The sequence below is a fragment of the Penaeus chinensis genome, chromosome 41 (genome assembly GCF_019202785.1).
Source record: "Penaeus chinensis breed Huanghai No. 1 chromosome 41, ASM1920278v2, whole genome shotgun sequence".
Lineage (NCBI taxonomy): Eukaryota > Metazoa > Arthropoda > Malacostraca > Decapoda > Penaeidae > Penaeus > Penaeus chinensis.
In genome coordinates this window covers 7,272,398-7,284,863 of record NC_061859.1, presented here as the reverse complement: position 1 = coordinate 7,284,863, position 12,466 = coordinate 7,272,398, and positions in this window count along the sequence as shown.

Sequence of the window (12,466 nt, the reverse complement as noted above, 5' to 3'; positions counted from 1 at the left end):
AGGTCGAGCAATTTAGAAAGAATATTGTACTTTGTTTATTTTAAAATTTCTAGCAGTAGTTTAGAGTAAGAATCATAACTTAATCCACCCACACAACATACGATATTAAACAGTACAGTGTGTGTGTGGGTGTGTGTATATTATTATATATATATTATAATATATAAATATATTATATATGTATATATAATACCCTAATATATATTATTCATATAATATGTATGTAAATAAATTTATGTATAAATGTATATATATATGTATATATATATACAATATAAATATATATATTTATATATATACATATATATAACAAATAAATATCATATATACATAACATACCCTACATAACATATAAACATAATATATAATATATAATATATATATAGATATATAATATATAAAAATATATTAAATTATACCAAATATATATATATTTATATATAAGTATGTATGTATGTATATATTATATCTACATATATATATAAACATATATACATACATACATACTCATATAATAAACATATATATATATATATACCATAAATATATAATTATTTATATATAAGTATGTATGTATGTATAAATGTATAAAAACATATATATATATATAAGATAAATATGATATATTATGTATATACATGTGTATAGTATAAATATATATGTCTCTCTCTCGATACCTATCTCGTCCGGCCACTCTCTCTCATCATCCAGTTATCATCTCGACCTCTCGTCGATCTCCTCGATCATTCTTCGCACTTACGCGTCTTCATCTCTCTGTCTCTTCTCTTCCCTCCACTCCTCTCTCACTCTCTCCTCCCATCCAGTCTCCCTTCTCTCGTCTCTCCCTCTCTCTCTCTCCTCTCGTCTCTCCACTCTCCCCCTCTACTCTCTATCTTCTTTTATTTCTCTCTCTCTCTCTCTCTTTCTCTCGTCACGTCAAACGATCTAGACTTTCTATTTATAATATAAGTAAAATATAATGATAATACATATTTATATATATGAATATACATATATATAACATAAAGGTGTGGTGTAATTATATATATATTAATATATATAAATATATACATTTATGTGTTTTGGTGTGTTGGGTGTGTGTGGTGTGTGTGAGAATACAATGTTATATAAATCCAAAAATCCAAGATTGTATAGTTATAAAAAAAATAAAGTCTAAAGTGTGAGTGTGTGTGTGAGTATACACACAAACATATATACACTCCAAATACGTACCCGACAACCCACACTCACACAATACACACCAACACTAGAACTATATGTGAGATACATAGATATTGTGTATACACAATCTCACACATACGACACACACAACCACACCACACACACAACTACTACCCTCACACACTATATATAGTCGAGATAGATATGTAGATATTTACTCGCATCACCTGATGTAAATCTGCCCAGGTAACTCCGACCATTCACTGGCGCCTCTGCGCTTACGACCCACAAGCCCAGCGCACAGGCAGTAGCAACCGCGCTCCAGAACTCCTACAAAACGCCTTTAGAAGATCCCCGGCCGTGGCCACAAGCGTTCGCGCGCAAACGCCGTGACCCTGAGTTGATGAAACGGCAGGGCAATCCAATCAGGTCAAGGGTGCTGCTGCATATATAACAACCTCTCAACAAGATGTCATAGAGCGAGGCACATACCTGTAATGGAATGAAAGGCTGTAGATCACAATACATATAATAAAAAGAGTATGTTTATTCAACGCTCACTATCTATCTATTCTATCCAATCTGTGATTGTCAGTGTGAGTGTGGTGACTATCTGTCCAATCTATCAATCTAACTATCTATCAATCTCTATAATATAAAAATATTATAATATATAGAACAAATTGCCCGTAAAATACATACAAAGGCGTTTTAAAAAAAAAAACCGCCGTAGGAAGATGCTTGCGTGACAGGCGTTTGAAAACCCTTGCCTGTGCCTTACTGACGACCAAGTCTACAAACCCCAACAGTATATTACCCCAAAAAAAACAATAGCGTTGACCTCCCGTTGGCTGTATTTTTATTCGACATCTGGCAAAAGAGCACCGTTTTATTCCCTCTTTACATTCATATCATGTTTTCCTGCCCAAGGTCATGTCCCAATTATTAGATAAAATGGACCATGATTATATTGCAAGACAACGTTTTTTCCTACCGTAATTTCCTACCCTAGACACTTACCCTTATTTAAAACTATCTTTGTAACAACTATATGCTGTCCCATAACGAAAATATCTTATCCATTGTTCCCTATAAAAAAATGATTTCATGGATACATACGTATAGTATTTTTCCTTTCCTTCTTCTCAAAGAAGGCTGTAAGGCTTGCTTATCTGCTAGAATCAATCATTCATTTTTGCCTAACCCCAACGTTCAAACCATGTAAGGGCCTATCTACCAGGTACGGGTGAAGGCCCAAAACATAGCTTAAAAATGATTCATTAATGGGTCACACAGTTGTCAAACTCGGAAAAGAATTTCATCAAAAGGTTCCTTTTAGTCCTTATTACTCATATCAATATCTCGACCTCAATCGCGTAAATTTTTTTTCACCTAATCAGCCTTCCAATTATAATTAAAAATTTTTTTGCCCTAATAGATTTGCATCTAGTAGCACTTTTGTTAGTCTCTTTCGTTTATCTTGCTAAGTTGGCTCTTATTTATTTTGCAGAATATATTGCTCTTCCTTTTTGCAGTGAAGCCTTTCTCTTGAGCACAACAAGAGCACAATTACACAGTATCTTAAAATAACATAATAATGTCCACAAGTTTCATAATCCTCCCCTCATTATTTTGGGGCAGCGTATACCAACAGCATGAATATCTAATGGTATTTATATTTCTCTCTCGGGTATTTTATTTCCCATTGGAGATCATAATTCCCCATGGAATCCCAACTTACGCCCAATCCCGACATTCCCAAAAACCACCCAAAATATCGATCATAATCCCCATTGGACATCACCAATAATACCCACTCCTCCCCAATACACCAAACCACCAAGCCTGACTCGTAATTGTGAACAAGTCTAAGGACAGCACCTGCCTCGTTAATCGCGTAGTCTCTGTCCTGTTTGGTCTTTTCACTCTCCATTATCACGGACTGCTCTCTGTCCCCGGTAGGACTTTCTTGCCAGTCTCCAGTCCTTGTCACTTTCTTTCCCCTTAGTATATCTATTTAGTTCTTCCTTGTCGGTGTTAAAATCTATGTAACTTTATGTGCGCATCCCGTTACTTTTCTATTTCCCTTTATACGATCTTTCTCAGAGCAAATACTTTTTCTCTTTCTCAGTATATTAATCGTAAAATGGTATTTTGGACATTCTGTTGCATCTAGCTTCCTGGGTGACACTAATGTTTTCATCATTTCTGCAATATATCCTGTTTCATATGTTTCATTTGACAGTTGAGCTATCTTGTCCCTTGCAAAGTCCCTCGCCAACCCATGTTTACCTGTTGTGTTTTTATTTCTTACCATCTTATTGCTTTCTCAATCAATTCCTTCATGGCGATATGTTGAGTCTGATAAGGACCTTTATTGGGTTGAAAGTATCGTTCTAAATACGATTCCCCAGCTCTTTAGGACGTCGTCATCGCTGTCAAGATTTTCACTGGTTGACCTGTGCCACGTGTCGGACCTTTTAATTTTTCGTACATAACAGAGCCCTTGACCTCTCCAGAAGTTCTACTTCTTCGCAATTTTGTCTAACCCATCCCTCCTTATTTCTTTCACATTTGCTGTTCATCTCGTATTCTAAATCTGTTAGTGAAATAATCAGTGTGATTTGTCTAGTCATCTATAGGGTTTCGTCATTATACAAATCATGAGACCATGTGACCCATAACATAGTTTATTGGCCCGAAGCATCCACAACTGGAATTTTTGCTATCTAATTTCTCCACACAGGATCCTCAAAAACTAGAACACACTGAGAAAGAGCCTTTGCATTCAAAATTTGATTATTTTTTGGCCGCACAGACTCGATGCTCAATCACTACTAATTTTACTATGCCCCGGGTCATCATCATTCTCACTCCCCATTCTTGAAATTCTTCACCTGACTATATAAGAGGGGGGGGGGGGGGGGGGGGGGGGGGGAGGGGTTATCGGGTTGGGGGGGGGGTGGGGGGGCCCGGGGGGGGGGGGGGGGGGGGGGGGGGGGGGGGGGGGGGGGGGTCCGGGGGGGGATCCCACGGAGACCACCCTGTCCAACTCACCTTCCGATATGATGCCTCAAGCAACAGACAGGGGACACTGATAACCCGCATTAGCATTACTCATTATAAGTTGCTTTCTCGAATTGGTTATTGGAAAAAGTTATATAGACCCCCAAGTCTATTATTCAATTCGGTGGCCACCTTCGACAGTTTGCATGGACATTTGATGACGGTCGTGTGTTATCCGCTGTGTGTAATGGTAGACCATATCTTGACAATACTCCTTCATTGCTACTCCATCAATACATTCATATAATTTACAATCCACGGGTAACCTTAGATTTTTACTTGTTGGGGGCCACGCCCCTTGCCCGGTGCTTGCAAGGGCCCCTCAGTATTTGTCAGCACCACCCTGTTCTGCAAGTCCCGGGCCCCAGGGAAAGCAGATAATAGATTTTTTTTCTCCTAGATCCCCCACCCCAACTTTTCATCGAAACTTGACCCAGATCAGTTTATTAACCCCAATACGTCAAATTTCCCTACCAGATATTTTTCAAAACAAATACAAGCTCTTTTTAGTTGTCCCAAAAGGGAGGGGAAAACGATTGACAGCAATACTCCCGGCTGAGACCAGGCAATGAGGCCTTTATGTTTATTGGGGGGGCCCCTTTTACCTATTATATTAAACAAATTTCTATTATTACCAGTCTAATAAAAATAAAAACCTTTTTTTTTTAAACGAAAAACATTAGTCCAAAAAAATGTCTACGCAGTCGGAAAAAGCCCTCTTAAACAAATTTGAATTTTGTAGGAGGTTCGGAAAACTGAATTTCCCTCTCCCGACCTCCTGTCGCTGCCTACAGTATCAACCTGCCTAGTCAGGGTCTGTTCGTGAGAGAAGCTCTGACTCTTGGTCGGTGCAAGGAATCCCAGGAATTCCTGCTCTAGATCTCTCCTTTAAAGGGGAGAGTGTCCCCCCCCCCCCCTATTTCTAACACGGGAACCCAAAACGAGGAATGGCAAAAGGCCACTTAACTGCCCAAAGCGTTTCACTTCATCATGGCCAAGCGAAAACTGAATGGCATCAAGGGTCTGTCTATTCGTTGCCTTGGCCTACATACAAGCTTGGCGAGTTGCACCGAAAGCAAAATATGCTCCAAGTCTTGACCGCAAGTTCTCGTAGTTCTTGTAAGACGTGAAAACGCTGCAGGACGACCTCGTGGTCGTAGATGTTGCCAAGAGAGTGCAACCGGTGATAAAGCGACATCTTTGGTACATCAGGACCCTGGTCCGCCTGGCATTCTCCGATGAAGGAATCGCGCAAAAAGGAAATGGAGGTTGCAAGGAATATCTTGAGGCCAGGATCAAGGAGATCCTCAAGGGGAAGAAAATGTGTGATATATAATATATATAAATATATAAAAATAAAAATAAATATATATATTAATATAATAAAATATAGAAATTTAAAATAAATGGTGTGTGTGTGTGGGTTGGGGTTTTGTGGTGTGTTTTTGTGTGGTGTGGGTTTTGTGTGTGGGGTTTTGTGTGTGTGTGTTGATGAAATATATATATATTATATATTTATATATATATATAAATATATAAAATATTATATATAATTATAAACTGCACGCATTAGATGAAAATAGGGATAGGATAAACACACACCCCGCCAAACATATGCGTGTGTAAAGCACACAACACACACACACACCCCACCACACACACAACATGTGTGGGGATATATATATATATATAATATATATATTTTATATATATAACATATTTCATATATAATTTAAAACAAAACACACACACACACACTCCCCCCAACAAAAAAAAAACACAAAAATATATATATATATACTTTTATAAATATATAAAATATAAAATATAAAATATATTTCCATATATATTTCACACCCACACATATATACGTGGGGAAATGCACACACACAAACACACACCAAAAAACAAACCCCCCCCCAACACACACACACAACACACACACACACACACACAAAAAAACAAGCCCCACACCCCCCCACCCCCACATTGTGTGTGTGTGTAGAATATTAATATATATATAATATAATATATTATAAAAATATATAAATATATATTAAAAGGGGGGGGGGGGGGGGGGGGGGGGGGGGGGGGGGGGGGGGGGGGGGGGGGGGGGGGGGGGGGGGGGGGGGGGGGGGGGGGGGGGGGTTTTTTTTTTTTATTTAAAAAAAAAAATTTAAAATAATAATTTTATATAATTTTTTTTTTTTTTTTTTATTTTATTTTTTTTTTTTTGGTTTTTTTTTATATTTTTAATTTTTTTTAAGTATATATATAAGATATATTAAATATATACAAAAATTTATACATATTCATATTCATCCAAAACACACACAAATAAACACAAACCCCCACATAATAGATATATTTTATATATATATATAATATTAAATTATATATATATATATATTGTGGTGTTGGGGGGGTTTTTTATGTGTTTTGTGTGTGGTTGTGTGGGGGGGGTGTGGTGTTGTGTGGTGTGGGAATGTATATATATATATATATAAAAATATTATAAAAAATATATATTTTTATCATATAAAATATATATATATATATTATATTTTAATATATATAATATAATAATTTTATTATTAAAAAACACATATATGTATCCCGTAAAAATAAAAAATAAGTATATAAATATATAAAAAAATATATTTTGAGTGTGTGTGTTGGTGTGTGTTGTGTGGTGTTTAGTTTGTACATATATATAAAAAAAGGGGGGGGGGGGGGGGGGGGGGGGGGGAATAAATTAATATATATATATATATGGTATATCTTTATATATAATATATATATTATATAAATATGTATATTTATATAATATATAATATATATATTTATATATACACATTAAGATATAATACATGTAACACATGTGTGTGGTGTTGTTTGTGTGTGTGGAGTATATAAAATAAATATATACTATATAGTATAAATATATATATATCTATATAAGCATGTGTATATAAATACACACACACAAACAACACACAAACACACACAAACACACACACACACCACACACATATAAAATATAATATATAATATATAATATGAGTGCGTGTGTGTGTGTGTGTGTTGTGTGTGTGTGTGTAGATATGTCCCAAAAATATATAAGATAGATAGATAGAAGAGATAGAAAGAAATGTATGTTATTGTAGTGGTATACCACAACAGACAGACACATACACACACACACAACACACAAACACATACACACACACACACACTAACACACACACACAACCCACACACACACACACACACACACACCAATGTGTGTTTGTGTGTGTGTGTTGTGTGTCTACATCCACATACAAACACACATGTCTGAAATGGGATAAAAGTAAGCATGCATATATGTAATGAATATATAACATGACAATAAACAAATAATACATAATATAGTAAATATACTATATCTATATATATAATAAATAAGTATGTGTAAATAATATACATATAAACTAAATAATAATATATATATATATAAAATATATATATATATCATAATAATAAAAATATATCTATACGGAGGTGATCAAAACGGCGAATGGCCAACTCCTGCCGGAAGCGAAACACCTGCGACGGGAGCGTGTGTGTCGCCACTACACATAGAACAACACTCTCAAAAGAAAGACAGTCAAAACACTCTCGGTTGTCCACAGTACAGACCGGATACAGATCAATAATCTTGCGGGATCTCCACGGCGCTTGCGTGATCTGCCCTGTGTCCCTCACGTGGCTGAATGGAGCGGGGCCATCGAGAGATCCCGCGCCGCCCTCGCCAGCCCCGATTCCAAGTGGCACCGCTCGATTTCGCGTCCTCGCGGCGGCTCTCAGTTACGCTCTCAATCTGCGACTCTCACATCTCTCATCGACTCCCTCTCTACACTCTCCAACTCTCCTCTCAATCTCTCTCAGTCCAACACTCTCGTCTCTCGTCTCTCTCACACCTCTCGTCCTCACCTCCCAACCTACCATCTCTACAGTCTCTCTCTCTCAATACTGTCCAAATACTTCTCAAAACATCCCCCCCCCTCCCCCCCCCTCTCTCTGGCCTCGTCCTCGCGGGCAAGTCGGAGATTCTCTCTCTATCTCACTCCGTCCTTCTCTCACATTCTCTCTCACTCCTACCTCGAGTCTACATCTCGTCTCATCTCGTCTCTCCTCTCTCTCTCTCAATCTCTCTCTCCTCACTCTTGCTCGCCCTGTCGCCTCTCTCGTTGCTCAGCTCTCTCATTGCTCAGCCACTCACATCTCTCTCTCTCTCTCTCATCTCTTGCTCAGTCCTCTCTCACTCCTCTCTCTACTCTCAAGTCAATACCGAATCTCTAAGATCTCTCTCATCTCCTCTCTCTCTCATCCACGTCTCTCTCTCTCTTGCTACGCTCTCTCGCTCTCTGAATCTCTTGCTACAGCGTCTCAAATCTCAATCTCTTGCTCGCTCGTCTCCTCAACTCTTGCTCGCTCTCTCGAATGCTCTCTCTCTCAGCCTCTCCTCTCTCTCGGCTCTCGTTCTCTCTCCACCTCACCACGTCTCTCAATTCAACCTCCGCAGTCATCCGCTCAAGTCATCCTGGACGTACCTCACTCTCTCTCTCTCTCTCCACTCTCTCTCACATCTCTTCATCCAACATCTTCTCTCTCTCTCTCTCTTGCTCGCTCTCTCGATCGCTCTCATCTCTCCTTGCTCGCTCTCTCTCGATCTACTCTCTCAGTCCACTCTCAGAAGGATCTCTCTCGTCTCCTCTCTCTCTCATCGCTCTTCTCATCACATCTCGAGCACCCTCATTGCCATCTACTCTCCTTCTCTCACTTCTCGTCCTCTCACTCCTCTTGCTCGCTCCTCATTGCTCGCTCTCTTCTCTCTCTCGCTCTCTCCTCCGCAAACGGTGGGGCGTCCTCTCTCATCCAATATCAAGCAATCTCTCTCTCGGCTCCTCTCTCAATCTCTCCACTCTCCGTCCCATCTTCTCTCAATTCTCCGTCTCTCTCTCTCGTCTATCGAATCTCCTCTCATCTCTCTCTCTTGCTTGCTCTCAATCGCTCTCAATCTCGCTCATGCTCCGCCTCTCGTCTCTCTCTCCTCGCTCTCTCACTCTCTCACCCTCCCTCTCTCTCATCGTCGACTTCTCTCTCTCTTCATCTTGCCTCGCTCATCTATCGTATAAAACTCTCTCGTCTTGCTCTCTCTCGATCTCTTCATCTCTCATCTCACTCTCAACTCTCTTCTCTCCTCCTCTTCTCTCTCTCTCCTCTCTCTCTCTCTCAGCTCGGCTTCTCATCTCGCTTCTCTCCTCTCGCTCATCTTCTCCATCTCCTAATCTCATCATCCTCTCTCATCATCCCGACTCACTTTCAACCATCTCATTCATCCGCCTCCCCTCTCTCACCTCTCTCACTCTCTCCCTCATCGAATCGTCCATCACTCTCTCACTCACTTCTCTCTCTCATCTCACACTTCTCGCTCTCTTTCTCTCGCATCTTGCTCGCTCTCACACCAATCTTTTGCTACGCTCTCCAAGTAAAACGTCACAACTATCGCTCACGACTCCACATGCTCGCTCTCACGTCATTTCTCTCTCGCTCTCTCTCATCTCAGCCATCCTCCTCGTCTCTATTCTTCCATCACAACTCTTCCTTTCGTCGTCTCTAACCTCCTCCAATCTACTCCCAACTGTCGCTTCTTCCAACTACACATCGATCCTCTCTCTTCTCCCATCCCTCAACTCACGAACCATCTCGTCTCTTCTCAACTCTCAACTCTCCTCACTCGCTCTCTCTCCCTCTCTCGTCTCTTCCTCTCTCTCCTCTCTCTCCTACAAACATTCTCTTCTCTCGCTCACATCTCAGGGGAGATATCGCTGGACGTCTCATTCCACCTCTCTCACTCTCCTTCCCTCTCTCGGATCATCTCTCTCTCTCCTCTCCTCTCTTTTCCTCCTCCTTGCTCGCTTTCGGCTCGGAGCATCGTCACTTCATCTTCTCTCTCATCTCTTTCTCTTTCTCTTTGCCTCGGCCCCGATCACATCTCTCACATCTCGCTCTCTTTCTCTCTCTTCCCTTCTCTCTCTCGGAACAGCTCGTCTCAGTTTCTTTCCTCTCGGATCTCTCTCATCAATTCTTTATCCTCTCATGTAATTCCTCTCACTCTCTCTCTCTCGTCAGCCGCATCTCTCAGTCACTCTCCGTCACACTCTCATCAGTCTCTCTCTCCAGTCGCTCTCGTTCTCATTGCTCTCTCTTTCTCTCTCTCCCTCGTTCTCTCCACCCTCTCAATCCCTCTCCTCATCTCTCTCTCACTCTCTCTCATCGGCTCTCGTTCTCTCCTCCACCCTACAGCTTCTTCTCCCTCTCTCTCTCTCATCTCCCAAGCACGACATCGTCTCTCTCTCCTCTCATCTTCTCTCACTCACTCTCCTCTTCTCCTCTCTCCACTCCCTCCCTCTCTCCTCTCTCTCTCTCGTCATCTCCTCTCTCTCTCATGTCTTGCTCTTCTCTCCCCTCTGTCTGTCTCTCCTCTCTCATGTCCTGTCTCTCATCTCCCTCGAAAATCACTCCTCTCTCATATCCAGAGAATATTCACGTTCTCTCTCTCTCATCTTCCTCTCCTCTCCTCACCACATTAGGAACTCTTTCCTTCTCCAACTCTCCTCGTCCTATCTCTCTCTCTCATCAAACCATATCTCTCGATCTCTCTATCCTCAAAACTCTCTCTCACTCTCTCTTCTATCTATCTAGCCTATCTATCTCTCTCTCTCTCTCATACTCCACTCCCAATCGTCCTCGTCGTCATGCCGGGGGAACAACAGATCCATTCTCTCTCATCTCTATCTCACTCTCGTCCTCTAAGGGTCTCATCTCTCTCCCATACTCTCTCTCCTCTACTCTCTCATCATCCTTCTCATCCTCTCTCGCCTTCCTCAACTCTCCTCACTCGTCTTCTCTGCTCCACTCCTCACTCTCAATCTCTCTCACTTCATCCTCGTCCTCTATCATCGCTCCTCACACTCTCATCTCTCCTCCGTCATATTCTCTCCCATCGCTCCTCTCAAAGCCTCTCCCGATATCGCTCTATCTCTCTCTCGTCGTCTCGTCTCTCTGTCTGTCTATCTCTCTCTCCTCACTCTGCTCTCATCTCTCGCTCTCTTCTCCAAACGATCTCTCTACTCTCTGACTCATCAACTCCTCATCGAGTCAATGGACTCTCCTCTCCTCCTCTCTCCCTCTTTTTCTCTCTCTTGCCCTTCTCTTCTGTTAACCTCTTTCTCTCTCTCTCTCCTCAGCCTCTCTTCTATAAATAATAATTATATATATACTATAATATATATTATAATAAATATTCATATATAATCCTCTCTCGGGTCTTTCTGTCTGTCTCTCTCTCTCTTCTCACATCTTCATTCGTATCCTCTCTCTTCTCTCTCTTAATAGGTCTCTTCCCTTCTCTTCTGTTTACCTCTCTCCTTCTCTCTCGCTCTCTCTCTCTTTCTTCTCTCTTCTCATCCTCTCCACTCATCTCTCTCTCTCTCCAATCTCTTCCTCTCTCATCTCTCTCGTCATCTTCTCTCTCTCACCATCAACAAGTCTCTCATCTCTCTCTCTCTCTCACCTCTTTTGTCCATCTCATTGCTCCGCCTCTCCTCTCATTAAGACTCGCTCTCCTCTCCATCATCCGCTCTCTCATCAAGGATCAAGCAACGTCTCTCCTCTCTCACTCTCAATCTATTCTCTTTCCGAATCATCCTCGCCCAAAGGACAATCATTCGTAAGCTCGACATCTCTCACCCGGTCACAACTCACTCTCTCTCTCTCTCTTCACAATCTCAATCTCCTCTCTCACAATTCTCCTCACACTGCTTCTCCTCTCGTGCAATCTCATCTTCCGCTCTCAATCTCACTTCGCTTGCCTCACCTCGCTCTCGGCTCTTATAACAAAGAGACTTGCTCGCTCCTCATCTCTCATCAGCTTCCGCTCTCTCTCTCTCTCTCGTACTCATTCTCTCTCTCGTCTCTCTCGTCTCTCCTCCCTCTTCCATCCTCAATAACTCAATCCTATCGTCTCGAAGTCGTCCCTCACATCACTGTCACATCTCTCTCTCTCTCACTCTTGCTCGCTCTCATCGCTCTCACTCCCCATTCTTGCTCTCTCTCTTCCTCGTCTCTCTCGCTCAATCACATCTCCTCACTCTCTCTCAAAAACTGAGTT